At 39.8% G+C, this 27,264-nt stretch overlaps 1 protein-coding gene across 3 annotated transcripts in view; it reads right to left on the bottom strand.

Moving 5' to 3' along the window:
* sema5ba (sema domain, seven thrombospondin repeats (type 1 and type 1-like), transmembrane domain (TM) and short cytoplasmic domain, (semaphorin) 5Ba) overlaps positions 1-27,264 on the bottom strand; it is a 170,279-nt gene that overhangs the window by 126,576 nt on the left and 16,439 nt on the right. Inside the window, exons 1-2 of one of the 3 annotated variants that reach the window (XM_042427061.1) lie at positions 15,808-15,889; positions 7,839-7,903 (exon numbers count right to left, since the gene is read on the bottom strand). The gene's annotated coding sequence lies outside the window, so the exon portion shown is untranslated. Of the gene's footprint in view, positions 1-7,838; positions 7,904-15,807; positions 15,890-27,264 lie in introns of those variants that run through there. The other 2 variants (XM_042427063.1, XM_042427064.1) reach the window with 2 other exon arrangements.

Below are 27,264 nucleotides of genomic sequence, written 5' to 3'. Positions count from 1 at the left end.
TCAGATTCAGGTGAGGCTGGTTTAGCCTAAAATACATCAAGAGTTCTAATGGGATTTCAGAGATGTTAACACATTAAAGCTGGATTTATTCTGGTGCGTAAGGGGGTTACAGGCTCCACTAGAATTGATGTGTACCCTCTTAAAATGTAACTACGTGAGACAGAAAGAACTGTGTTTGGTCAGCTCCTATATGTTTCTAATGCCAGGAGACATTTGTGACAGTGGGGACATGAGCAAGAGGACTTTGGAGAAAAGCTCAGTAATCTTCTCTTTTTCAGTAATGCTAGACATATTTTATGATCTAGTAAAAAAAAAAAAAAAAACAGTATTGCTCAGAATTACGTTGGTATTGGACACTCTGTGCCAGTGGGAGTAGTGCTCTTTATGAAGGGATATGGAAAGTAAGGTTGTCAGTGTCAGGGAGTTGGACGAGCGTGTAGCACTTTCATGCCAGAAACTGGAGTGTTCATTCAGTCAAACAACCAACTACAAATAGATTCTTTTAACTCTGATCTCTGCCATACTTGTAGTAAATAAATCTAATAAAAACTTTTAATTAAACATTCAAAAATGTTGTCAGGAATTTTCAAAATCTGGTGACAAGTTTCTTCTGTGCAAACCTTTTCCTCATAGTGGTCGTCGCTCTCTATAGCTTCATTTATACTCCCAGGCGGATACGTACAGAGACAGCTGCAAACACCACAGACGCGTAGTTGTTCTGTTTGTACTACCCTCTGGAGTCCTCTTGGAGGACACATTCCACATATGCGCAGTAGATCGGCGTCTAAAGGAAGACTGTTGACAAGTCCACGTGGTCACAACAAATTGGAGGTACGCAGATGTCGGCACAGAGCCTACACATACACACTCTGATGATGGAATTTATGTCACCCAGACCCTAGCAGACCCTAACAGACCCTAACAGACCCTAGCGGACCCTAGTGGACCCTAACAGACCCTAGCAGACCCTAGCAGACCCTAGTAGACCCTAGCACACCCTAACAGACCCTAGCGGACCCTAGCAGAACCTAACAGACCCTAGCGGACCCTAGCAGAACCTAACAGACCCTAGCGGACCCTAGAGGACCCTAGCGGACCCTAGCAGACCCTAACGGACCCTAACGGACCCTAACGGACCCTAACGGACCCTAGCGGACCCTGGCTGACCCTCGCGGACTTGCGGAATTGTAGACACGCAAGTATAACTTCAGCTTAACACATGATTACCCAGCTAAAGATTGCACAGAAATACTTTTTTTTTCTATATCACAACATCACAAAGACAAAATGCAAACATGATTACTTTGGATATATCATGAATGCACAATATGGCCTGAAAATGTAATGTGATCTACGTCTGCAGGACCATCATAACAACTGCCACAGAAACATAACTCCATCTCAACTTGATCGTTGTGGCCTAACAGAACCTGCCTCATTCTTGAAAACTAGTTAATTTAAAATCCGCTTTGTAAGTGGGGAGACGATCATTGTTATTTTCTATCTTGGTTTTTGAATCCGAGATGTATCACAGTCACATGCCTGCACAGAATAACCAAAGCTAATCAAGGATTTTTGATAGAAAGAAGAATCATTATCCAAAACACAGCTTCTCAGCCTTAATTTCACAGAAGCCAATCATCTTCCTCTCTGCTCCATAAACCTAGAGATTGTTTATAGACAAGGCAATCTGTTCAGCAGTGTCACTTAGAGGATGTAAATGCTTTTTTGTCAAATTCACTAGCACCTGTACTCAAACCACTCCATGAAAGTACAAACTAGTTACAACTTTTCATGGCCACTAACAGCTTTTTATACAATCAGCAATAGTTAAAATCAACAGAGCTTAACATGTATAAACCATTTAAATTCCACACTGAGATTTGTGAAAAATAGACCAAAAGATTGATGAGTGAGTTGGACAGACTAAGAGAGAAAGTATTTGAGGGCAGATTTATATGTTTTCATAACCTCCTCTCATTCAGACAGGCAGCAGCAGCAGCAGCCAGATCTGGAGTAGCTGCAGAAGACAGCTAATCATTAGCCAGTTAGCCTCCATTATGGCCTGGGATCCAAGCCTGGTGATAAAGAACCAAAGGACTCACAACTTAATGATCCAAAGATCAGTGCAGGATTTACGGGCTCAGGGTTTCCACCACAGCCCCTGGACAAAAGCCTCCTCCCTTCCTTCATCTACTTCAGCAGAGGGATTGAGTTCATAAAACCAGGAAACAATGTTGGAAAGTAATGAAATCTCCCACCTATCGTGGAAAGAAAAGTAAAATGAAGAAGACATCAATCATCAAGGTAAAGCTTCCAGTTGATTAGATGATAAAGGCAAGATGCCAGGAACAAACTTTTCACACATTAAGAGTTTTACAGTGCCTACAGCAGCCTTCTTATTTAGTTTTCTTTGAAGAGTTACATTACAGCTCATGGTGCACTCTGAATTTACGGGTGTTAGGTGGAAACTTGATTCAACCGTTTCAGGCCCAGAGGACCAGCACTGATCGCTGAGTCTGAGCTACCTGCTGATGTTTGAAATGAAGACTAAACTTCCTCTGAAGCTTGTAGCAGATGCCATCCATAACTGAAAGACATTTATATGTTGCAAGCACTGTGCAATGGCTGCAATCCTTCACACAGACTAGAGGTGTCTGCTCCTGTTTCTCAGATCAGCTCCTATAGCCTCTGAGGAATCCTCCTCTCAGTGGTGGTGGAATAAAAGACACCAGGGTTCATCCAATCATCTCAAATGACCCTTGAAATGTGAAAGCACTGACCAGGTCAAACAATGCATCCCCAGTTCTTTCTTCTTCCCTGGACTGTGCACATGCTCATTACCTTATACCTTAAAGCAAGACCAGTGTTCTTAATATGTTTCAAAGCAGACAGCTAATTGAGAAAATGAAACAGCTGGGGTCCAGGGGCTTTCTGCTTTTGAGAACATTTACTAAAATGGGAATTCAATGTGCTGCTCTGTTTATTCTCTACAGCTTGTGTCACCAACTTGTAGGAAACATTGTATTGATATCCACTGATTCTGCAGGTTCAGGTTCTGCCTGACATCAAAACTTCAAAAATCTCATTCTTGAGAGTAATGTCCTTACACCATGATGGTGACTGTATTACTGGCTTGAAGTTAAAGTTAAAAAAGAAAAAAAATAATAATTTACACATTTAAGAGGAGCATCAATCATTTTTATTATCAATTGACCTGTTACTTCATGATTCACTGACTCTACAAAATGTCATAAAACTGTGAAATAAGCCCATCAACAGATCTTAAAATTGTTTGTTTTGTCCAACCAACAGTCAAAAACCCAAATATATTCAATTTACAACCATGACATGAGAGAATATTTGACCTTTTTGTTAAAGAATGAAAATTAATCAGAATTGTTGTTTATTAATTTCCTAGCGATTGACTGTTAGGGTAATGAACTAATCATTTTTCAGCACTGCATCATTATCATGAATCATCAGTGGCATTTCAAGCAAATACAAATATTGATAAACAAATATTAATGTTTGATTGTGATTTAACAGCATGACAAAATGCCAAAGTATACAAAGGAACAAGCCAGTCTGTTTGGCATCCATCTGCCTCTGCTGGTATGTTGCAGTTTTATTAAAAACTAGCCAAAATAACTCCAGCTTCCCTTTGCTCTACAGTCTGTTAATGCACCCTCCTCAACACTGTGCACGCCCCCACAAAATATTCTCAAGAGACTGTTGACTGGATAAAATGAGACAAAGATCTGACAACAGATGTAGTTCTTCAAGGGGGTGATGGAAAACTCCAGAAGTTGAAGAATTTCCAATTAGTAGTGATGATGATTTGTTGCTACACATGTAATTAGCAATTAGTCCACCACAAGACTGAATCAGATCCTGGTGTAGGTAATGGGTTGATGCATGCAGGACTTAGTGAGTGCACTAACTTGGATGGAAACCACATTCATGAGCTTCCTTATCAGATCCAGGATTTCCACGGGTGATCAAACTCTAGACGAAGCCAAGTGATGACATCATCAGCTGGCATGGGTTTTAAGAGTATGTCACATTGGCCTTGGCCGGAGTGAGTTTTACTCATCTCAGGAGACCCTCTCCATCACCGTCATCACCATCCCCCAATGTGGTGTGAATGCCTCCTCTGTGAGCCGGGCCAAGGATCTGCCAGCGGCCCCTCTCTTTGTGCGCTGAATGGGCACGGCTCGGCCACGTTTTAAGGCACCCTAATGTACCATGGTTGGACCACAAAGGCAGTGTGGTAATTTGCCAGGGATAATGACGCTCCCTTAATTCGGCCCTAGGGGCCACAAACAGAAAGCTTTAAAGAGAATCCCCATCCAGGGATGAGTCCCCTGTCCCCCCTTTTTTTCTAGGTCTCCCTCTCCCTCTCAATCCAATCCTTCTCTCCCTCATTGGCCTAAAAGGAGCTTGTTTTCTTCCGGCTTTTTGTCATCCTGAACTAAATATCAGCAAACAACAGCGGGACTGGAAGAGACTACATGCCAACCACGACTGGAGTCCCTGATCTCCTCCCAGAGGAGCAGAGAGAACCAAGACAAACACAGAGGAGCTTCTTCAAAGCAGCCAGAGAGGGGAGCACTGCTGCTCTGCTCCAATGACACATATTAGGGAAAGACATTTAGACCACAAATTGAATCGAGCAGAGAAAGTGAGAAGGAGGCGATTGCTGAGCAAGGGGAGTACAACAACAGAACATTAGCAAATGCCAGGGCTGGCCTTTGGGGATATTAAAATACAGAGATTGAGAAGAGGGTGAGATTGAAGCAGAAGTGGTCCATGTTTTTCATGATAAATTGGTCTGTGCTCTTCTGGATGTTTTTTTTCCCAGCAATGAAAGGTTTGTTTGATGAGTTAACTGTTCAGCCTCAGCCTGAGTATTGTTTCAGCCCACAAAAAACAGGCTCTGAATTTAATTACCACACCATGATGAAATGATAAGCAGAGATTTATTTTATATTTGTAATTAAGTTGGTCCTCATCTCGGTAATAAATCTGACAACTGATGGCACATAGCAACCGATGGTCTGCTGCAGATAAATCAACACATAACTTACAAGGATGATGACATTTGATCATTTTGGTTGATGAGTTTTGGTCTCTGTGCTTTCTGAAACCCTAAAAACCCACTCTAAAATTCTCTCTGTAGTCTTAATCTACTGCACATCAATTACAAACTTTAATTTCATCCATTATTTTAATTGATTTAATTAATCCTATACTAGATTAGTAAAAAAAAAAAAAGTTTGCAACAATACTTACGCCAGACTTACGTCAGAGAACATGGTTCTGAACAATATTTTTGCTCCATATTCTCATATTTATGTTCATTCACATGATATGTTATTATGATTGAAGAAAGATAACAGAATCTTTATAATCTATTAATCTACATAAAGTCACAATCATGACATTTAAATGCAAACAAAGAGCTTTTTAACTGTTAATACTAAAGTTATAGATTGATGAGGCCAACAGCATTTATATAGATGGTCCACTTCACCAACTGTCCAAAACCCACATTTTTAATGAGCTGTTTGACAGTCAAGTTAAGAGTACTCTGTAGATTTAGCATTATACTGTAATCGTTGGACTCACAATGGACAATTACAAAAGGATTAAAATTCATGCAGCAGAACCAAAGATATATCGTCTTTTATTCCACAGATTCTCCTTCCCTGTCAAAACCTCATGCCTATATTACCCACAATGCAACTCAACTTGAATCACTCCATAGTACAGATTCAGGTGTGTTATGCTAATATAGCCTGGATTAGCTAGCCTCTAGCAGAGATGAGGTCTGGTAACCTCACTTCTTTCTAAATTCACACCCCCAGATTTTTTTCTTTTTCAAACTTGTAGTCTTCAGTCCCCACCAACGCTGACTCAAGCGACATCACTTGAGTCCATTCTTATATTTGGGATTGGATTTCGGCTCCGACATTTATGGAAGTATTTAAGAAGTTGACATTTCGAGTAAAGAACGAGAAAAAGTAGTGAAATCCTACTACTATAGTTTGTTGTATGGTTTGTTGACATAGTCTCTGCTGCCAGCAGATATCTGCCAAGGGGCAGCTTCCAAGAGCCAGCCAATCAAAACAGAGTGAGCTCATGGTGGGGGGCCTTAAAGAGACTGGATTGAGGGGCTGCGTACAGGGTCAGTATTAGAGTAGTAAATAAAAGGCTTCTCGAGCTGTAAATCATACAAAGATATTCCAAATTTAATGTATAGATCTGGAAATGTTTTTAGTATGTCCCCTTTAAGTAAACTTTGATTGATTTAACTGCTGCTTGAGGCAGACATTACTCTGAATATACTATATATATGCTACATGTTATCTATTGTGAATGTCATTCTGTCAACATTTGACCCACTGTATACTGTATAAGCATGTAAACAAACGACACACGCACCATAAATAATAAGAAAAGATAAAATACAGATAATACACCATCAGGAAATTGTTATTTAACCCAGAGGAGATGAATATATTAGCTGAGAGGATTGAGAGGACAATAAAACTGGCACATTAACTGTTCAAATCAATTGTTGAATTAATTTGTTTGTGTGTTAGTTTAGTTTTATTTTCTTCTTTTAGAATTTAAACATGATTGCTTATTTTACCAACATTATTTAACAAGTTCAGTGTCAGAGCTTTTTCAGAGCTGTAGCCTCCTGCGAGTGAACTGGAGGCATTCATTAATCCACGATCATTTCTAATAGTGTTACAATACTTTTGGGAAACACCTCTTAAGCTCTAGAGGGGTTTGAAGATGGGTTTTATGATGCTTTTGGGAAATGGGGCCCAGGCTCTTTAAAGAACAGATTAAATTGGTGAAAATAAAAAAAAAAAACCCCAAAAACTATTGTGGTGGTTTAAGTTGCTGACCATGTAATTGCGATATCCATGGTTCAGGTCTGGCAGGGGACCTTCGTTGCATGTCATCTCCTTCACTTTCTTCCCCGTGTACAATCTAATAAAGGCTGACATATCTGAAACAAGGCTTTTAAAAAAAACAAACAATGAGCCTCAGGTGTTGATGGCTGCAATAATGAGACTATTGTCTTCCACTGGTTATAATCAAATTAACAGCGAGCAGATAAGCGCACTGACAGTGACTTCAGTCTGTTACGGTGGCGGTGATGGCACAAGGTGATTTTGCACTCATGTCACATCTCATCTGAACATTGATTTCACAATTGTTTCAATTAGGCTCAAGGCTGTCTGCACTGGAGTGATTCACTGATTCACATTCACACACACACACACACACACACACACAGAGAGACAGAGAAAAAGAGAGAGAGAGAGAGAGAGAGAGAGAGGGAGGTAAAACTTCCATTAGCAGCCTGCATGAAGCCCCACCACCCGTCCCCCCGTCCCCCCCTACCTCTCCTGCTTATCCTCCTCCCTTCCGCCTCCACTGCCACACTCTCGCCGCTGCTTTTCAAATCACTTCACTCAGTCAGAATAAAGGGCTTTCACCAAAAAAAAAAAAAAAAAAGGCTGCCTTACTTTTACTACAGAGGCCACAGAGATTTGGGGGGAGGAAAGAGAGATGTGGCGAGAGAGTGAGAATGTGAGAGAAAAAAAAAAGAAAGAATAATAGCAATCCCTCATCACAGAGATATCCGCATGAGAAGCCTGGTGTTTGACAACAAAATTGAGCAAAAGAAGAATCTAAATTGTAGATTGAACACAAAGCGGGGATGCAGGTAAAACATGCAGAACAAACCGAAGAAATGCATGAAAGAATGACACGGAAAAGTTTTTTTGGAATGAGAAAGATAAAAGTGTACTCACCAGCTAAGCATCACTGGGGTGTAGGGACGGGGCTGAGAGGGCCGTCTGTCCTTTTCAAACTGATTCTGAGAGAAGGGAGAGAGAGAGAAAGAGAGAGGAGGAAGGGGGAGGGGTGAGTCTTTCACTTGCTGCTCACCTCCTTCTCATAAGCGGAGTGCAGTTGCCACAAAGAAGTGCTGGCGCTCTCGTAAACAAACCGCCAACTTTTCAATGGAGCGGAGAAGGCGGAGCAGGAATGGTATTTAAACTGAGACTTCACGGGGGAATGAGGGGGGGGGGGGGGGGGGGGGGGGGGGGGCTGGAGGAAAAAGAGGCAACTGCAAGATGTCCTTTACATCATTTGAAGGCCTAACCGGACAATAACAAACCGCAAAGTTCAGCACGGTTCAAACACATTAAACCCCCGTATAACATAAAGAGAGTTGTAGTGCATAGAAAACACAGCTGTAATTTAACTGTAAATTAACAATATAGATGTAAATGAGGTGAACGCTTGCCTAATTGTGTTGAATCAAACACAGATGCTAATATGCAGAGAGCACTTTGGGTTCCAAGGTTTTTGATCTCAGCACCACAGAGCAAATTGGAACAAATAGCCCTGGTTGGTTTCTACGGCAACCTGAAAGAGCAGCTCAGACTTGCCATCCCTCTTGTGGCGTCAACTGCCGTGATATGGCTGCTGTTTCCTTCGCTGCCACATAAAACTGCAAAAAATGAACAAAATGGGCATCGATTATTATCCAGTGATGGCTCTGATAGGCCTGATCACGTCTGCTGTAGACATACAGTGTTATCAATAAGCTTTCCTAGGATGCTGCTGTTCCTCAGCATTCATTTAGACAGTATTTAAAGCTGCAGCTAATGATTATTTTCATTAGATTAGTATTGATTCGTATTTTGACTAGCTGATTTAACGTTCTGTCAGAAATGTGAAAAATTAATGAAAAATGTCCATCAGAGCTGAAGGTGACATCTTCAAATTATTCATTCTGTCCAAAATCCACACATATTCACTTTACAATGATATAAAACAGAGAAGAATAGAAAATCCTCACATTTTAGAAGCTGGTATTAAAATACCTCAATAAACGATTTAAACCATTTATCACTTATCAAAATAGTTATTGAATAATTAAACGTCCTGCACAAAGTTCCTCCACTAAATTCTCCAGCTGGATGCTGAGACTCTGAACAGCCACAAAGACAGGTAGACAAATGCAGTAAAGGGGATTTTCTATGGAGCTAAGCTGAGAATTTAAGGCTGAGCAGCGGGAAGTGTCCGCTCAAACAAAAAAAAAAAAAACTCCCCGTAATCTCCAATGTCATTGTGGGATCAGGATTTATTCACTGCAACAAGTGAGGAGGAAGAATTCTCATAAACTGCTTAGTGTGTGACCTATAGTCTTACCCTGTTTAGGACACACACACACACACACACACACACACACACACCGCAATCTCCTGGCTCTACAGCAGACAGTCAGACAAACAAAGTCTGGGCCTACTCAACCCTGCTCAAATTCAGTAAAACTTTAATGACCAGATAACTGACAGGCATGGCATGTGACAATCAGCGTGACACAAAACACACTGCAGAGCTGTGCTTTGATAAACACAACACAGATAAGTTAATAACAACAGATAACACAGCCAATGTCTGCTTCCAGACCTCTGAATTACTGCCAACATCTCAAAATTTTTTTGCAGTAACTCCAGTAGGTCTGGTGTTTACTGACAGCTGTTTCTGCAGCTGGAAAAACAACCGAGTCAACCAGAACTTTACAGGTTGGATTAAGGATACGGACGTCGTCTTCCTCAGCCAGAGCCTGAAATATAGTGTAGATGTACATGTAAGTCAATGTGAAGAAATAACAAGCCAAATATTACATTAACTGCTCCTAGCAGCTGCTAAAACGTCCACGACGGCTGAAACTGACACTGACAGGACAGATATGTCAGTCACAGCTGATTGATTGGGATAAAACATTTAATATGAACCCCATGTCAAACTGGATAATTACCAGTACGCTGTGGAGTTTCTAATCACTACCACTTAGTGCAAAGCTTAAAGTGGGCACCTGCTTTGTTTGTGTCATGCGAGTGCATAAGGATCTATGCAATCTAGCATGCTCAGTTTGACTCTCACTCTAACATAACGCTGCAGAAACAACAACAAACTCCTTAAAACATTTAATTTCACACTTCCCTAAATCTCTTTTTGCTCAGCAGAATAACCTCACAGCCAGATTTCAGTTATGCAAAAATGAGATAATCATGGTAATATCCTGATATTTGTTATGGTAATATTATGATATTTATCATAATATAATCAAATTAGTGCTGAAACAGTTTGAACTTTTTAAGCTAATGCGTTTTAGTATCTCAGAAAGTCATCTGGTGCTTTACTCGTTTTGACTTTTTTGATGTTATTCTCTAATTATTTCTCTTTTCCTGATCTCTGTCTCACAAACACAGGAGGTATATATAAAGCAACAATTAGAATAGCTATTTTCTGTCTCTCCACTGTTCTATTGAATTGAATTGAATTAGTCCTTGAAAGTCATCTTCCTGTTTGGCGGTCAGTCTGTGTGTGTGTGTGTGTGTGTGTGTGTGTGGTTGTGTGTGTGTGTGTTCCGATGGTGTGTGGTGAACATGAGATGCTCTAAAAGCAGCAATTTTCCTGATAACAGTATGAGGCCGACTGAGCAGTCAAGAGGTTGAGATCACAGTCTTGTGCTCCGATCTGGAACTTTCATTCGGCCTGTCAAAACTTTTACAGCTCACACTGTGCATCCCCCCCCTTATATCTGTCCATAAGAAGCGGTTATCAACGGTTGCCGTCGGATCCAGCGGTGAAAATCGAATTCTTCTAATTAAGCTCTGGTTACTGGTAACTGAGTCAGACAGTTTAATGAAGACTTAGCGGGAAGTAGGTGAAGAGGCGAGATACGAAACAGCGGTAGCTCACAACTCGACGACTCATGGAGTTTATCTCACACATATACACAGAAAAAAAACACACACACACATACAAACTGTATACGTGTGTAATTTCATGTTCCTCCTGCAGGGCATTAAAGGAAATATGTCTAATTAGGAGAAAATTACTGCCTGCAGCTTTCCAGTTTACATCAGACTGTAGCAGGGAACTTGTTGCTACACAAACAGGTTTTTTATGAAGCCACCTAAAGTTTATCGTACCAACAGTTCTTATTGTGCCAAGGACACACCACATGATATGAACTGATGCAACGGCACTCCAAAAGCACAAAAAAGCTTTCAGTACTCTTTCAAAAGCACTGACAACTATATTGGCTGGTGTTCTCATGGCTGTGCCTAATGATTGAAAAAATTATATATAGTTCTTATACTAAAAGTTCAGTATGAAAGGAGGATCATGATTTATTTGGCGCCCTGGTGGCCTAGACGCAATGTCCCCAGTTTACATCTGGTTGGGGACCTTTGTTGTATGTCATTCCTGTCATCTCTGTACTGCCTGCTGTCCATTAAAGGCATTAAATGATGCCCCAAATCATTTTAAATAGATTTAAGGAAATTATTGAAAACTGTGAGAAAAATCAGAATCTAATCAGTGAATTGTTTCCATCACCTCCTGTTATGCAAATACACTCAAGAGCATACAACAAGACTATATTGTTAATTGAGGCACCAGTTCCTCTCATGCATCATGGCAATTAATTCCTGATTCCTACACAGCTTGTACATGTGTGAAGTTTTTGACAGCACTGATGGGGATAGAGACATATGTGACATGCAACTAGAGTACCCAGCTGGTCTCACACTGGGCAGCAGTAGTGATGGAACCCAGCAGGAAACATCAATCAGGCCAAAACTATGATTTCTCAAAAAAAAGAGCTAAAAAAAAAAAAAAGGCAGAATCTGCAATCTGAACATACACGAAAGCGTAGCATTTAAAAATTAATTAGTCCAGAGACCAACACCAGACAACAACTACATCTAGAGTGGGTTATGAATGAATATTAATGTTTTATTATGCTGTTGAAAGTTTTGTTTACAACAGTAATGTCAGCAGCAGGTTAAATGCCTCTTTTTTCAGTTCTGACTAGTGAAAAAAAAGCAATCTGCAGATTTTTGATCATAACAGTTATGTATGTAAACACGCTTCACGTTAACTTGTGCATTCTAAAAAATTAGCAACACGGCAGATTTAAAGCATGTGATGAGTCACGGAGAGGAGAAGCACACAGGCCTACTCTCTGCTCAACTTCTCTGCCCACTCACACAAACAAACAGATAAACAAATAAACCCTGTAATGACAGTTTCTAAATCATCTCGAGCACTATTTGTGCATTATGTGCTGTCACTGTTTTGCATACTGACTGACCCGATAAGGCAACATGACTGATAATATCATGACTCAGGCTCTACTTTCTATACCATAAAATATAAATTCACTCTAGATATTCCAATCAGAATGTGGAAGAAACCATTTGAGTCAGTAAAAGGAAACATTTTCAAGGGTCCAATTACAAATCAAAAATTTAGAGTTTTGTGAGAAACTCCCACAGGTTAAAACACTGAGAAACAATACATGCAGGGCAAAGACAGACCATTATCCAGCTCTGATCAGAATACAGAAAAAGGAAATCACATTTTGTCAACAAATCTGAAAAATAATGATCTCAACTTCAACTATTACAGGCCCGAGCAAAGAGCAGAATACAATTCCCTAAACACTTAAGCTGAATCTTTACAAACAGATAAGTACCAAGTCTCAGTGAGAACAGAAAGGATGTTGAAAAAAAGGTTGATAGAAAATATGACGATTCAAAGAGGTGAGACTGTATTGTATTCACATTGTGATGTTTGACTGGTAGGGATGGAGATGGCCTATTCAGAGATATTACTATTACACAAAAATACATTAAAAGGACTACCTAACCCTGGAAAACAAATCATCTACGTTTTGACAATAGAAAATTGGAAAGATATCACATTGCAATAAATACAATCTATTAAACTTGAAATAGGGATGTCATTTCATGTCATGATAGCAATAAATAGCTGTGAAGCAGGAGAAGCTGCTGGTTCCCAAAATATTTTTCACCACTCAACCTCAGTGCTTTCTTTTAATAACATCCTCTGTGCTCCTCAACATAGAAACATAGTAATCTCTTCTATCATTTAACTATGGTTTGACTGTGATAACGAGGAATGGTGTTTTTCCCATCACTCAGATGGTAAAATGCTTCTACATACTAGGATACCCATGGGCCTCAGCTTACATTGTTATGGAGAAGACGTCAATCAGAATCAGATCACTGCAGTTGAAGAAAACGCTGGGTCATAGTTGCTGAATACATGTGAAATGACCTAAAGAGTCTAAAAATGAGCTGATTTAAACTGCTGAATGATTAAACCAGGAGAGTCTCATGTCCATCCCGGCCTTGAAGGGTCAAGGTGTCGTCTAACATTGTCTACGCAAATAGTGAAAAGGAGTTTGACTTCTGGTATCTTGGTGACCCAACATATATCCTCCTGCTTCACTATACTACTCATTACATTAGTTTGTTTTGTTTCTACATTGTAATTTCGCATTGTTGACATCTCAATCTAATAAGTCAAGTCAGGTTAAGTCACATCAGTTTTATTTCTATGGCCCAGAATCACAGATTTGTCTCAGAGGGCTTTACAACCACCCCTCACCTTTTAAAAAGGGCACACAAAAAAAAAAAAAAGACTTTGGCAATAAAAATGTGCAAATTTTACCATGCTAAAAAAGCACAATAAATCAAATTGAATTGCCTTCAGGGAGAGAAAGAGCCAGACAGTGGCAATTACCTTGGTTAAATAATCTAACACATCCAAGAGGCTGGAGGCTGTTGTAGACAAGTGGCCTTGGTCACATGGGTGCACTGACAAGAACACACACACACGCTGCTTGCCAAAAGGTCGACTCTTACAGAGGAGGCGGTTTAACTTGCACAACCTGAAACCATGGCATCATGTTGACAGGCAAAGTCATCCATTACCCTTGTTATTCTGCACTCCGTTCTCCCCCGTCTCTACAGCGGCCTGACCGGGTTTCCAGCCCAGCTTCATATGTCCTCAGCTTTCCATCATACCACTTGACGCCTGTTTATATACGGTGTGACCTCTGACCCCGTACTCCCTATTCTCAGAGACAACCCCTCCGAGTTAGTGGAGAGGTTGTCACTTGCGTTATTGCGGGAGTGGTGACAAATGACAAACGGGGTACAGCTAAGATGTAAACAAGACCAGAGTTTAGAGACCACAGAGGGAATAACGGTGATGATGTAGACACCCACACATCCACACCTACATGTCTATACTGTGTTATATAAATATGTGTGTCTTCCTGTACTTCCATCTTCGTGAGAACCAATTTCAGACCTCGTGTCATATGTATGTGTTTCTATCTGATTGCTCACTAAGCTCAAGTTGGTCTCTGTAGTAATTAAATGGCACCTCCATTAAAGAAGCCTGCGGCAGCTAATACATCCGCATAAGCTTTAACGCTACAAACTGCACGGCTGACCAGCTGGCTTAGAGAAATGATGGAGAGTTAACTACGCTATTTAAATGCATCAATTCTCACAAATGTGAAACTGCCCTATACAGTATTCTACTAAAGCTGGACAAAATACTGAATATTAATGATATATTTGCAATATTATGTTGGAGATACAAAAGAGGCAACACTGCTATTATTGCTATGACCTCGATGTGTTTTTTACTTACTTAATCAGGTAATTTTTTATCTAATGCAAAATTTCCATAACCAAACAGGCAGCAGTTAGGGCAGAAGTTATCAAATATTTCCATAATTAAAGATCCCTTCCAGGCATGTATTAAGACATATAAAAATACTCTACTTGGAACAATAATGTGTGTCTGATATGATGTTTCCAGAAAATTACCACGTTAAATCCATAAAATGACATCTATTCCTTCTTCCTCATTAAAAATTCCAGAATCTATAAATATTTAAACATATTAATTATCAGAGGTTTATCTGCTGGACACGAGATGTCTCCTTCTTCAATTTAAAGCCCATTCTCAGTGTATGTGCACTGGAGGCTTCAAGTTTCCACATCCACAAGTTGAATACAGGACCACGATTGGCTCCAAACTAATTGTTATGTCACAAATCATGCTCGTAGGCCCGCCCCTTCAAATCAGATTTTCAGTGAGCACAGAAAAACTCTCCACTTTCACCAGATGAATTTGAAAACAAACTCTGCACATACATCACTCTGCACAGTGAAGCTTAAACATCCAACTGTAGGAACAAGAAGAAAAACATATTTTTGAGTGGAGGGAGACTTTAAGTTTACTACTGATGACTTGAGAGTTCAAGTTAATATCATATACTGTTTTATATACTGTTCATATACTGTTATGATGTTGGTATCTATCTTAAACACGGTCACAGTTCCAAAACTTGAGGTTAACATATGTGGAAATGCTCCCTGAAAGTCAAAAGCCAGGGCTTCAACTTGCTCTGAATGCTTTGTTTGCCAATAAACAGCTGTCCCTTCCATAGCCTTTGTTGCTAAGGTTTTTCCATGTGTTGTTTGCATTGTCCACTCTCATATTTCGGATCAGATCCGGGCTCAAACATGCATGGATGTATTTAAAAAGTTGACTCTTCAAGTTAAGGATGAGAAAAGCTAGTGAATAGTTTGTTTCATGGTTTGGTGCTCTTTTAAATGAACTATAATTGGTTGTGCAGGACAAAAATAACATCATTTCCTAATATTGTTATTAGGAAATTGTCTTAACAATTGTGGTAGCTAAGCTGGCAGGGTTTGCCGTAGCTAAATACAGGCTAGTTCTTTGCGAGCAGGACTTACATGAAGGTAATTCACAGCTTTCACACTGACATACTCAAAAACCTGACAGTTTCTGGCTTTTTTTTAAACTGCCTGTCTCCTTTTGCTCTTTCCCCTTACTTTCACTTACCCTCACTTACAGCTTGTGTGGTGAGACAGTGATTAATGTCTGTGCACTTGTCTGCTGTCTAGTTGACAATGGCACATTGCGGTTCATCTGACATGTCATGGCAGGAAAAGCACAGGTGTAATCAATACGTTAATTATGGCTGATTTCTATTCAGTTTTACCAGGGTTCATGTGCATGACTCACTGCTTACTTGCCTAAATGGAATTGAGCCATTGTTGTTGTTAATTCCACCCCAACTTTTCCAACTATGAGAAGAAGTCAAAATTTCTGCGGTGAAAAGGTCTGTTACGCAGCATCCTTAGATTATTTCAACTCAAGCTGCAGTAGCTTTGACACCTCAATAAGGAGTCTGTGGACTAACATCGCTGGCATCCAGGAGTAAAGCTTCATGAAATAACAGTTGCTAACGAGAATGAGTTAATACCTGGAGGAGGGACAGAGGAATACTCTGTTTGATTTAGACCTTAAACCGTTCAAACAGTGATACTGAGCTGGCTACATATATTTATTTGCTTAATTAACTGGATTTTCTGTAAATCTTATTTGTGCTGTGCCAATATTTACCTTGTTTGAGACAATGAAGCATCCAGATTTACATATTGCATCGCTACCAATGTGGCTATTTCCTTCAGATCTATTAACATTCATAGCGATTTAATATTTATTCCGACTTGAGATTTTTCTTTGTTTTGTTGTATATATTTACTTATTTCTATTTAACCAAACTTTTGCCCAGACCTTTGCTGAAATGTCTAAAACTTCAAAAACGGACTTGCTGTACATGTTTTCTGATTGAGAAGTATCCACCATAAGCTACAGAATATGCTTAAACATCAGGATATATCACAAAAAAGTTCAAAAATATAAAGATACAGATTTTTTCCCCCTATTGCCCAGCTTGCCCACTACAAGCAATTTCACATATCGCCTACTGCAGCAGGATTTCCTTTATTTACTTACTGTTATGAAATTCTGTTATACTGGATCAGAAAATCAGTTTTTATACAATTGAATCCATTGAGAGTCATTTAAAATTTAGTTACAGTTGCAACAAAGAAGTGAAAAAAGGAAGAATAACCATGAAGACAGACTTGAGAGAGAGAGGAGATATGAAAAAGAGACCTGCAGTGAGTTGGACTTTCTTTTCAGAGAGTTGAACAGCAGTCTGTCCTTGCTTTAGCAGTGTGTGTGCAGTTTGTGTGAGTACATTTACTCCCCTGGACCAGGTGTTTGCACTGGGATTCATTCTTCCCAACAGAGTCTTCACATGGTCCTGGGGCTGTTGATTAGTCTGCTACTAGAGTAAATGTGGGTACACTACTGGGTGTTTGTGTGTGTGATAGAACATTTTATGTATGTGTGTATCTATAGGTTCTATGTATCTTTAGGTGTCCGTGTCTTTTCACCTCTCTGTTCGTGTCCTTTAGTTGTTTGTGGGAGATGCTGCTCACGTGCATGTCTGTAAGTGAATTTGGTCGTTCCAATTACAGTTTGTTGTGTTGGTGCAGAGTGAAGTGCACAGTGGGGGGACTGAATTCTCTGCAGGCAGCCAGCAGCAGCGACCTCAGCTTCATACCAACATTATACTTATCGAGCTGAATATTGATCCACATGTCCAAATTGTGCAGCAGCCAGATGGCCGTGCCAGTCTTGCCAAGCCAGCAGAACCAGACCTGGATCCATTTCACAGCACTTGACACAAACATGAGGAACGTGATAGGCTACATTGTTGTGTTTAAGTGATAGATCCTTGGCTGCCGAAGTGTGTTGCACAATGAATTCTTCACATTGGGTTCAAACACTGAAATCGGCAGGTTCTTTTTCAACGTGTTGCAGTAATTAGTTCAGCCTATTCTGCCTCTGTGTGTTTTCATCCTAATTAGCTACAAAAGCAAACTTGATGTGACTGTTGAGCGTGGTCATGAACTGTGCAGAATGAAAAACAAACTAGAAGTGAACATCAATAAATAAGGAGCGTTCGCAATGTTTGAGAGTCTAATCTTGAAACTTACTGGATCCTTTGCATTTCTTTTCTTGTTTAAACATGAACAACACAGACACCACAACAGTCACCCTGGATCACTAGGGTTGGGTTCAGATCCAATTTGGACTCTGTTAAAGATTGGTTAAGAAAAAAAAAGTGTTTAACATACAAATCTCTTATTTAATTTTTTGTCCTCACTCTCTTTATTATTGGCAAAACATCAGAGTTGTAGTTTGTAGCTAAAGGTTTGGGTTGTGCTGGCCAGTTTGGTTTGGATCCAGTTCCCTGTTGGCAAAATACTCATATTTGTCATATTGTCACTGATGCTAACAAATCTCTTATCAAACCTTTTATCTCTCTCGTTCTTATTTATTAGCAAAGAACAATGTAGCACACATTCAGGTGATGTTCTGGTTTTTAGCTGCACTGACTGTCACTTCCACCGGTTGAAATGACAAATATCACCAGTGGCAAATTATATCAGTTAATTAACGTTAATTCCATAAGTGAGGCCAAAATGAAACTTGGCTTGGCAGTCTGGTTAATGTTCTCTCTGCAAGCCACTGTTTGTATTAGAAGTAAACGCCACTCTCTAACGCAATCACAAGCGGATGGTGTGTTTTTGCAGTACTACATGACCCACAGAGGAGTGAGTTTCTGTCTAGCTGATCATGTCAATTCAATCTCTCGATTCGGCATCTTCTAGTTCATGAATATCATGGGAATATTTGAAACTTTCTTAGTGGTTCTGAATCAGCGTCTCCAGTATTTGGATGGAGTATCTTGTGAGAAATAAAGTGTGTAAAGTAAGTAGGGTATACCTGTTATTTCAATGTGTCAGTTACATACTTGATCAACATTTAATATCTTCTGCTGCTTGTCTCATTTCAGGTTGTCATCACTAAAAACTGTCTTTTACTCTTTCTGTTTTCTCAGCCAACAAAAGGTGATTGCAGATCTCTATTGAATCTTTGACTTTGAGTTACTTTTTAATTTAGTAACTTGCAAATGTTGAAACCCTAACCCTAGCTAAATCCAAAAAGATTTCAATTCAGGATTTGAAAGAAGTTCAAGAACCAAATCTGATAAAAATTTGTGTAAAATGCTGTCAAATCACAATCTTAGCGAATAAAGTGGTCAAAACAATGATAAGGTCAGAAAATATAGATGCAAAGTATTCAAACGAGAGTCCAAGTTGGCTGCCCCACAGTGTATAGCATCTCTAATCCTGAAACTTGAATCTTCCTGACGAAGCTTTGTGAGAATATCCCCAACTGCGCGCATTCAGACCCTCTATCCCTCATTATCCAAAACACTTGATCTCCGTTTCCCCACTCACTTTTCTCCTACCTCCCATCTCAACAGAGAAAAACTCTTGACGGTAGCTGCATCATTAAAACATGCACGGCGATACGATTCAGCTAAATCCCCCGACTTTGTGGGTGGAGAGCAGCTGCACTCAAAAACACAGAAAGACAGAACCGATTCTTTCATGCAGTTCTGAAGTGGTTATTTCTCTCTTAGGAGGGTGAACCGTATGAGGTATTGAAACGAGAAGAAAACCATTTGTACCTGCCGTTCACATGCATATTTACTCCAACAGACACTGGGCTCTGTGGATGAGGAAGCTAAGGACTGGGGTGAGGAATTATTTATTAAGCAAAAGGAGACCGGCTTCCAGAGGGAGGAAGAGAAAGGATAACTCTCCGCCTTTTCCCTGCTGGTCAGACGCCATCAAGGGAAGAAGTGAGCTGAGTCGAGCAGAGCAGCAGTAAGTATCACCCCGACTGAGGAAGAAAGAAAGAGAGTGGGCGATGAGGAGGAGGAAACAAGAGGGACGAGAGGGGAAGGGCGCATTGCAGCACCACACAAATCCAGAGAAAAACATACCTTCAGGGAGAGCTTGCCTGCAGAAGCCTTATACAAAACTAAAACTTAACCCGTTCAGAACCCAATTATGTTGCAAGCACAAAAACAATGTTGTGATGGTGATTTGTACTCTAAATGCACTCATAAATCATTAGCAATCAAAAAAATTGATTAAAATACTTTATCACATCCGTTCCAATGGACAGAGAATCTGAACAGGAGAAACCACCTATAGTAAAAATGACAATAAAAAGTCTTAAGAGACCTTTCATTCAAATTCAGATCCCCTGACCATTCCAATGGACAGATTTTTTGAAAAAATCCTGAGTAAAGTATATGTATGAGTGACGTATAAGTAATATAACATTTCATGTTTACTTTAAACACAGTTTAAACACAAATTATGTACTTTAACAATATGATTAATAGATTAAAATGTGCCATACACTTCCTCCTTGCCTCACGGTCAGCCATGCTTGCTGGAAAAGGGGGTGTGGCTCTACTGCAGCCCACTTTAGATGATGCGGAACACTGTGATTGGCTTATAGGTATCCCATCAAATTAGTTTGTGCATTTGGGTAAAATCAGATGACAATAACCATATATCTAGACATCCTAGAAATGTTATGTCCATTGGAATGGTCGGAGGATCTAAATGGGTCTGTTTCCTCAGCTGTATGCAGCTGCATCAAAGCAAACAGAGAGGGAATCAGCTGTATTATGGCAATGAGTAGTCTTCTTTTCAGCTGCTGAAGCTGCGCAGCTCATATGCTTTTATACCCTCCACTATGTAAATTATGAGTATAAAATTGATTGAAATGTTCCCATAATCCTTATGTCTTATGTGCATTAAGCTAACACAGGCTTCAGTCTGCGGCACTAAAAACACAGTCGCTGCTCCTAATGTGAGTGAGAAACTCTCTCCATATGAAGACGCATAGAGAATTTGAATTAACCCATACTGGGACTTTTTCAGACATGAAGGCGGCTGACACTTGATGGCTGGACACAAAAACATATGTGAGATTCTCATCCAAAACCATGTTCATTAATCTGCTGCTATAACAGCCTCCACTCTTCTGGTTTCAGGCTTTCCACCAGATTTTGGAACCTGGCTGCAGGGATTTGCTCCCATTCAGCCACAAGAGCATTAGAGAGGTCCAACACTGATGTTGGGATGTTGTCCAGTTGGTGTTCCAGTTCATCCGAGGCTGAACTGTGCAGGCCAGTCAAGTTCCTCTGCACCCAGCTGGAAAAAACATTTCTTTATGGAGCTGGCTTCATGCATGTAGGCATGGTCACACTGAAAGAGGAAAGGTCCCAAACTCAAAGTTGGAAGCACTCTGTTGGCTAAAATATTAGCATACATACAATATTACTATATGCTGTAGCATTAAGATTTCCCTAATAAGAACTAAGAGGCCAAGCACAAATCATGAAAACAGCTTCAGAACAAAAGCACATTTTTGTATTATGCTTTGTATCTTCTTAATAGCAAACACCAGTCCCCTGTAGTCCTAAAAGGCTCTAAACTGTTTATAGTTCTTGGAAGGCAGCAACTGTGGTCAGTTAAATTCACAGCAGCTGTCCTTTTCACAGCAAAAAAAAAAAGAAAAAGGTTGAAGTGTTCATAGAGTGTTCTTAAACCACTCTTCTTGCAGCATAACCCACTTTTCCTCCATTGATCCATACGTTCAGCGTGTTCCAAACAATCATCACTCAATAAACAGGTAAAAACGTTAGCTATGCTGTGGAGAAACTATGAGAAACACAACATAGCTATCACAACCTGCTGTGGATCCAAGCTGACCACCGCTGCTGTCCTCTGCAGGACTAAATAACATACTTTTGAGATTCATCTTTCAAGCCTACAGGACGTGAATATGTGATACTGAAAAAAATTGATTTTCAATATTGCTTTAACTTTTGATATTTTGAGAGTCAAGCAGAAAGCACACACTGACCCACACTGTGTACCTGAAGCACCAATGGTTACCTCAACAAACCCCTGCATACATACACAAACTAAACCTGATGAAAAAAAAAAAGCTGACCACCTCATTGTCTCCTAAACACACACACAATCAGTCTGGGGCTTATTTCATTTTGGAGTCGACAGCTGGGAGAGTGAGGGATGGATGCAGAAAGGGAGTGGACTGATAGAAAGGGTTGAGGGTGATTCATCTTCCTGAACTGGGCTTGGTCAGATGAAAGCAGAAGTGCGAGCCACGTCTGGTGTTAATCAATGGAAATTCCACTTGGAGCAGAAGCTGAAAGAGCCAAAAAATTGAGAGAGCCGCTTGGTGAAAAGCAGAAAATATGTACGAGAGAGACATCAAGCGAGGAATGAAAAGAGTGCCACAAGAGAGTGCCAAAATGAGTAATGTCAGGAATTCAAATGCACCATCTGATGATGAGGATGATACACAGTAAATAGGAGAGGATGGAAGACTGAGATAAAAGTTGAAACGGTGACAAGACAATGGGCACACGACAGCAAGAATTAAACCGTTTACCTTACAGGGGGCTGGGAATCAAGCTCCCAATCCATCTTTTAAAGTGCAGGGATGAAACCCCCATTCATCATTTTGGTGAGAGGACATAACTAAAGAAAAGAAAGTGGCAGGTAACCAATGCCCCTGTCTTTTTATCGAACTCCTCTCCTGAGATGACAGCAAAGAGTTCCTGACTTTCAGAAAGGCAGCAGGAAGATAGAGCATTTGATTAAGTAATTTGCTGTTTACTGCCACAGACTCATCCGTCATACGCGCCGTTTGCTTAACAACTCTTGAAATGGAAGTACTTAGCAATTAAGATTGAATTGCAGAACCGAGAGACAGGTTCAAATTATATGTGACACAGTAAAGGAGGCTATTAATTTGGGTTCAAAGAGAGCATGGCCTGAAGGGGGGAATAAAAGGAAGCACTAAAGCGTGTTACACTGTCTGAATGTGTGTGTGCATGGGTATCAGTGTTCATTCTCAATCTGAAAGTCTACTTCCAACGATTTCCAACTCACCCAGAAATGTTCGTGCCAACACAACATAATTACCGTTCTTCTGACAATACCTTAAATAAACTTAAGGTGTCCTCTGCAGAACCTGCGCTAGTCGACACAAAGCAGTTTGCAAGTGATACATAATTAATTCAGGTTTCATCAGCCAAGCGAACAAAGAATGTTTCCTTGCACAACTCTATGACCCAATCAGAGTTGCGATTCAGCCTCCCCTCTTCTGTCAGCCTCTCAGAGCAGCAGATCAAAGCTTACTGGGATTCAATCTGGCATGAATGAGACCTCTCCAATGTTGCTTCCAACCATAACATCACCTTTATTCAATTTCTGCTTCACTTTCTAACTTCACAGCATCCAGGGGCCCACACCAATCTGTTCTAGAGTCTTGAGTCATGAACTCAACTAAACACATTGAAGTACCTGAAAACTTTTAAATCATCATTAAAATCATTTCAACCTAGAGATAAAAAGCATTAGCTATTAACTTATAATAGTGTAACAGCAGAAAACTTGGACCTATGTCAGTGTGGTTTGATCAGATTTGACAACCAAACAGTTATCATTAAATTTTGATTCTCATGTTGTTCTAATTGCTGCATGGAAATACCTGACGTCACGATTTAAAACAGAGCCAAGCAAACAAGCATGGCCCTAACTTTGCCAGAAGTGTTTGTGATAATCTTATGACTTATATTTAGCAAGAATGGGGCTGGGTATAAAGTATATATCAAATATTAAGTGTTGTCTAAACACAAGCAAGAACTTTGCCTAAATAAAACTGTCAAAAATTGGCAACTATCAGGAACTACAGTATCTGAAAAAAAAAAAAAAAAAAAGTAAACAAGATTCCAAATAACCGGAGGCATTCAATAGATAAACTTAGATTGTATCTCATGTGTACATCCCTTTGGACAAAAGTTTCTGCCAAAATGGACAAAAGCGTCTGTCAAATGAATAAATATACAATGGAAGTTTTCAGAATTTGACAATTTTTAATAACTATGCTATGGACACATCTTGGTTGGTACAAAAAATGTAATCTTTCCTTATCCATGGAAAGGATCTAATGCTACGTTCATGTTATATAGGATAAATAGAACAGTAGACATGGGAACATCTCTTGAATGACATGAAGAATCCATATTCGGCTGGTTTTCAGGCACTGGCATATTATTTAGCATATTATTAAGTCTTTCAGAAAACAACTTGGATGTTGAATTGTGTGCTCTTTACAAGTCAGACACTGGTAATGACATGAAGGTGGAATATAGACAGCAGGTAGTGTATGTTGTACACCTTGTAAAGCCCTTTACAATTTAAGATTTTTGTCTATATCAATAAACTTGACGTCACCTCTCTTGATAACTAGCTCTAATTAAGAAGCTGCTTCAGAAAACACATTTTTCCAGGGCCTTTGAATTAAGAAATTAGAATAGAAGCCAGTGCATAAAGTGCCAGTGTAATAAGTAACTAAGTGAAGAGGCAGGATGATGTGCTGTTCATCCTGATAGATGCACTAAAATTAATGTGCTGTTATGAATCATTTACTGTATTGGAAAAACTGTAAGCCTGAAACGGGTTTGACTCAGTCCACAAGAGAGCTCGAAATAAAGCAGCTATTTATAAAGATTGTGGTTGTTAATACATAAAAAAAACCCAATCAAGGTACACTAAAGCTCACCACAGAAGCATCTATTCCAAAAAATAGAGCATATGTTTTGTATCAATCCACTCAGCGGTGCTTACCGATACCTCTGATTGACTGAAAAGAAATGCTTTTATCGTCTGCCAGAAAATTCCCTTTTTGCTCTTGTCAGTTTTGCACATCTTCGATTCCTTGCTCATAGCCTGGCGTTTACAGTAAGCTTTGAAAAATCATCTGGTGCATCAGACTCTGGCACAGAGGGAGAGAAAAAGACAAAACAGAGAAGTGGCATTGGAGGAAGAGGAGGATGGCTCGGGGTGGCTTAAGACTTGTACTCATCGTCACATTACTGTGCCAGCCAGCTGTCTGGGTGTCCCTGGAGGCCACAGCCACCACACTAGATCACAGGGAGTGTCAAAAACACACCAAAAGACGCACGTATACAGTAGCACAGAGAACTTGTCCTGTCTTCTGTCCACAGTATCAAATGGCTGTTGTCAGCAGAAGCAAGGCCACTATGCTGGATCCCGGCCAGGTGATTTCACTCCAGAATATTTCACGGCAGCGAGGTCATTCTGCTGCATCAGAGAGCTTAGCTGCCTCAAGTCACCATTATGGTTTTAAGGGTTTTTTAATACTTATCTAAAAGCCGTACTTAGAAGGTATGGAACCATTTCTGCTCTCTGAGTTACTAGTTTCTATTACATACAGTACGGGAAAATGTTAGGCCTAACATTTAATTAATTTCAGGTTAGCTTCTGTACCACCAGTTTAAAACACAATACTGGGGTTTTTTGTCCGTTTTATAAGATAAATCTATCGATCTACAACTGTACTGAACCATAGAAACTTGAACACTGTAATTCTAACAAAGATAAAAAAAAAAGACTATTAGCATTCAGCAACATGCTCTCATAACCACACCTCTGAAGATAAGTTAAATGCAATATGTTGTTGTTGAAAGCTAATCAATTATTTTCTTCTTTTATCTTTGTTAATGTGACACATTGCTCAAATTCTATTAGCTATTCATTTATATGAAAAATAAAATGGGACAGGACTTCAACAGTCTATACTATGGCCATAAACTACTAGCTAACTCTTTGGTGAAACATACTGTTAAGATTCCTACAAACAACCTCTGAATAGCTCTGCAGTAATGGACCTCCTCCATTTTTTCTCATATTAAGATATCTTGTCGTGCATTACCGCTTACATGAAAAAGCTTGAGGAGCAAATGCTAACATGAAATTTAAAATGTGATATTGTTAGCATAAATTGAGCACTACATGAAGAGGTAACAGGTAGTCCTACTGTAGTACTCACCAACATAACACCAATTAATCAGATATCCTTGTGTCAAATATCAGACTCATTAAGCTAGGTGATACAGAAATACACTAACTCACACACACACACACACCAAAACATGGCTGAAGAAATAAGGACTAAGTAGAGCACCAGGGGGACATCCACTGTCAGTGCTTCATAATCTCATCATCAAAGCCTTTCTGCCTGTCACTGATTGTCATGGTCCCACTACACAATTTTGACTCTGATAACAATAATATTCATGTTCTAAAAATAGTGATGAAATGGAAAAAATGCAAAAAGGAACAAAAAGTCATTTCAAGATAGGATTGAATCTTTTTAGCTGTTTGATTTCAATGAATTCTGCACAGACTGATGCATTCATTAATACATTATCACAATAAATAATCATTTTGAGCCCACATTTCAGTTTCAATATTGAAGGCAGTCCCATCTTTGAGGTATTGTAAAAATGTCTGACTTTTTCTGATAACAGCTGAGGTTGTTAGGATGGTAGGATGATTGAAAATCTTATAGAATCTTGTATACATGGATGTATGAATTCATTAGAACAAACAAATTGCTGTGTAAACACAATAGTCAAACATGATAGCTGTAATATTGTGTTGGTAACACCTACAGAGCAAGCGCATGAAAACTACTAGGCAAAACAAGCATCTAAAACTTCAGTCTGCTTCAGGTCTTACAGAGTACCAGGATTCCAAATGCAATACCTATTGAAGATTATAAAAATGATTTTTAGTGTTTGATGAAACTAATCCAAGGCCCACAACTCATGAAAGCACAAAGAATTGAAGACACACCAGGAGCTCCCTGTTAACATAAATCTCTCACAAAAATATGCAGCCACTGGAAAACACTCATTTAGATCACCTGCAGCTTAGCTTTTTTAAACAAAAACAAATCACTGCACGGGAGAGAGGGACAGAGAGAGCGCACCTGAAGTTAAACACAGTCTAACCGCCACAAATTGGCTGTCCCTGACCAATAACTCCGTGTTTTATGTCTTGTTTATCCCTCTCGCCGCAGAACACAAGCAGCCCTCTGTCATTTGTACCGCCTTAATGAATGGGAGCACGTCTTCAGCAAAGTCAAAGACGCGTGGGCACAGCCACCATCTCTGCTGGTTTGTAAATTGCCAAGAGTGTCTGGGCATCATGCCAGAAGGGGCATGCTGTCGAAGCAGCAGGGGGCATCGAGGGCGGCTGGAGCGGGTTACTGTAGGAGACGCAGGACAATCTGAAGGGTTTGTGGCCACAGGACTGAGGCTAAGAGAGGCAGTAACAGAGGAAACAAGTCCCTAGTCCTACTGTTTGTGTTGGCTGTAAAAATACACATACAGTATATGGCCAAAAGAATGTGGACAGCCATGTCTGCATGCAAAACTTTTGTTTGTTTTTCATGGTTTGGGACTGGCTCCTTAGTTCCAATGAAAGCAAATCATAATGCTACAGCATAAAGTGATGTTTTAGAAAACAGTATGTTTTCAACTTTGTGTTTGGCAAAGGGGTACCCCCTGGGCCCTCAAGGTATTCAATGAAGGCCTAAGAAAAAATATTGAAAGAATCTTTGTACTAATAATAAATATTTCTTTTGATCATTTATATTCACTGA

This window comes from Thunnus maccoyii, chromosome 11, assembly GCF_910596095.1.
Source record: "Thunnus maccoyii chromosome 11, fThuMac1.1, whole genome shotgun sequence".
In the NCBI taxonomy this organism is placed as follows: domain Eukaryota; kingdom Metazoa; phylum Chordata; class Actinopteri; order Scombriformes; family Scombridae; genus Thunnus; species Thunnus maccoyii.
This window is presented reverse-complemented; position numbering and strand designations above follow the sequence as displayed.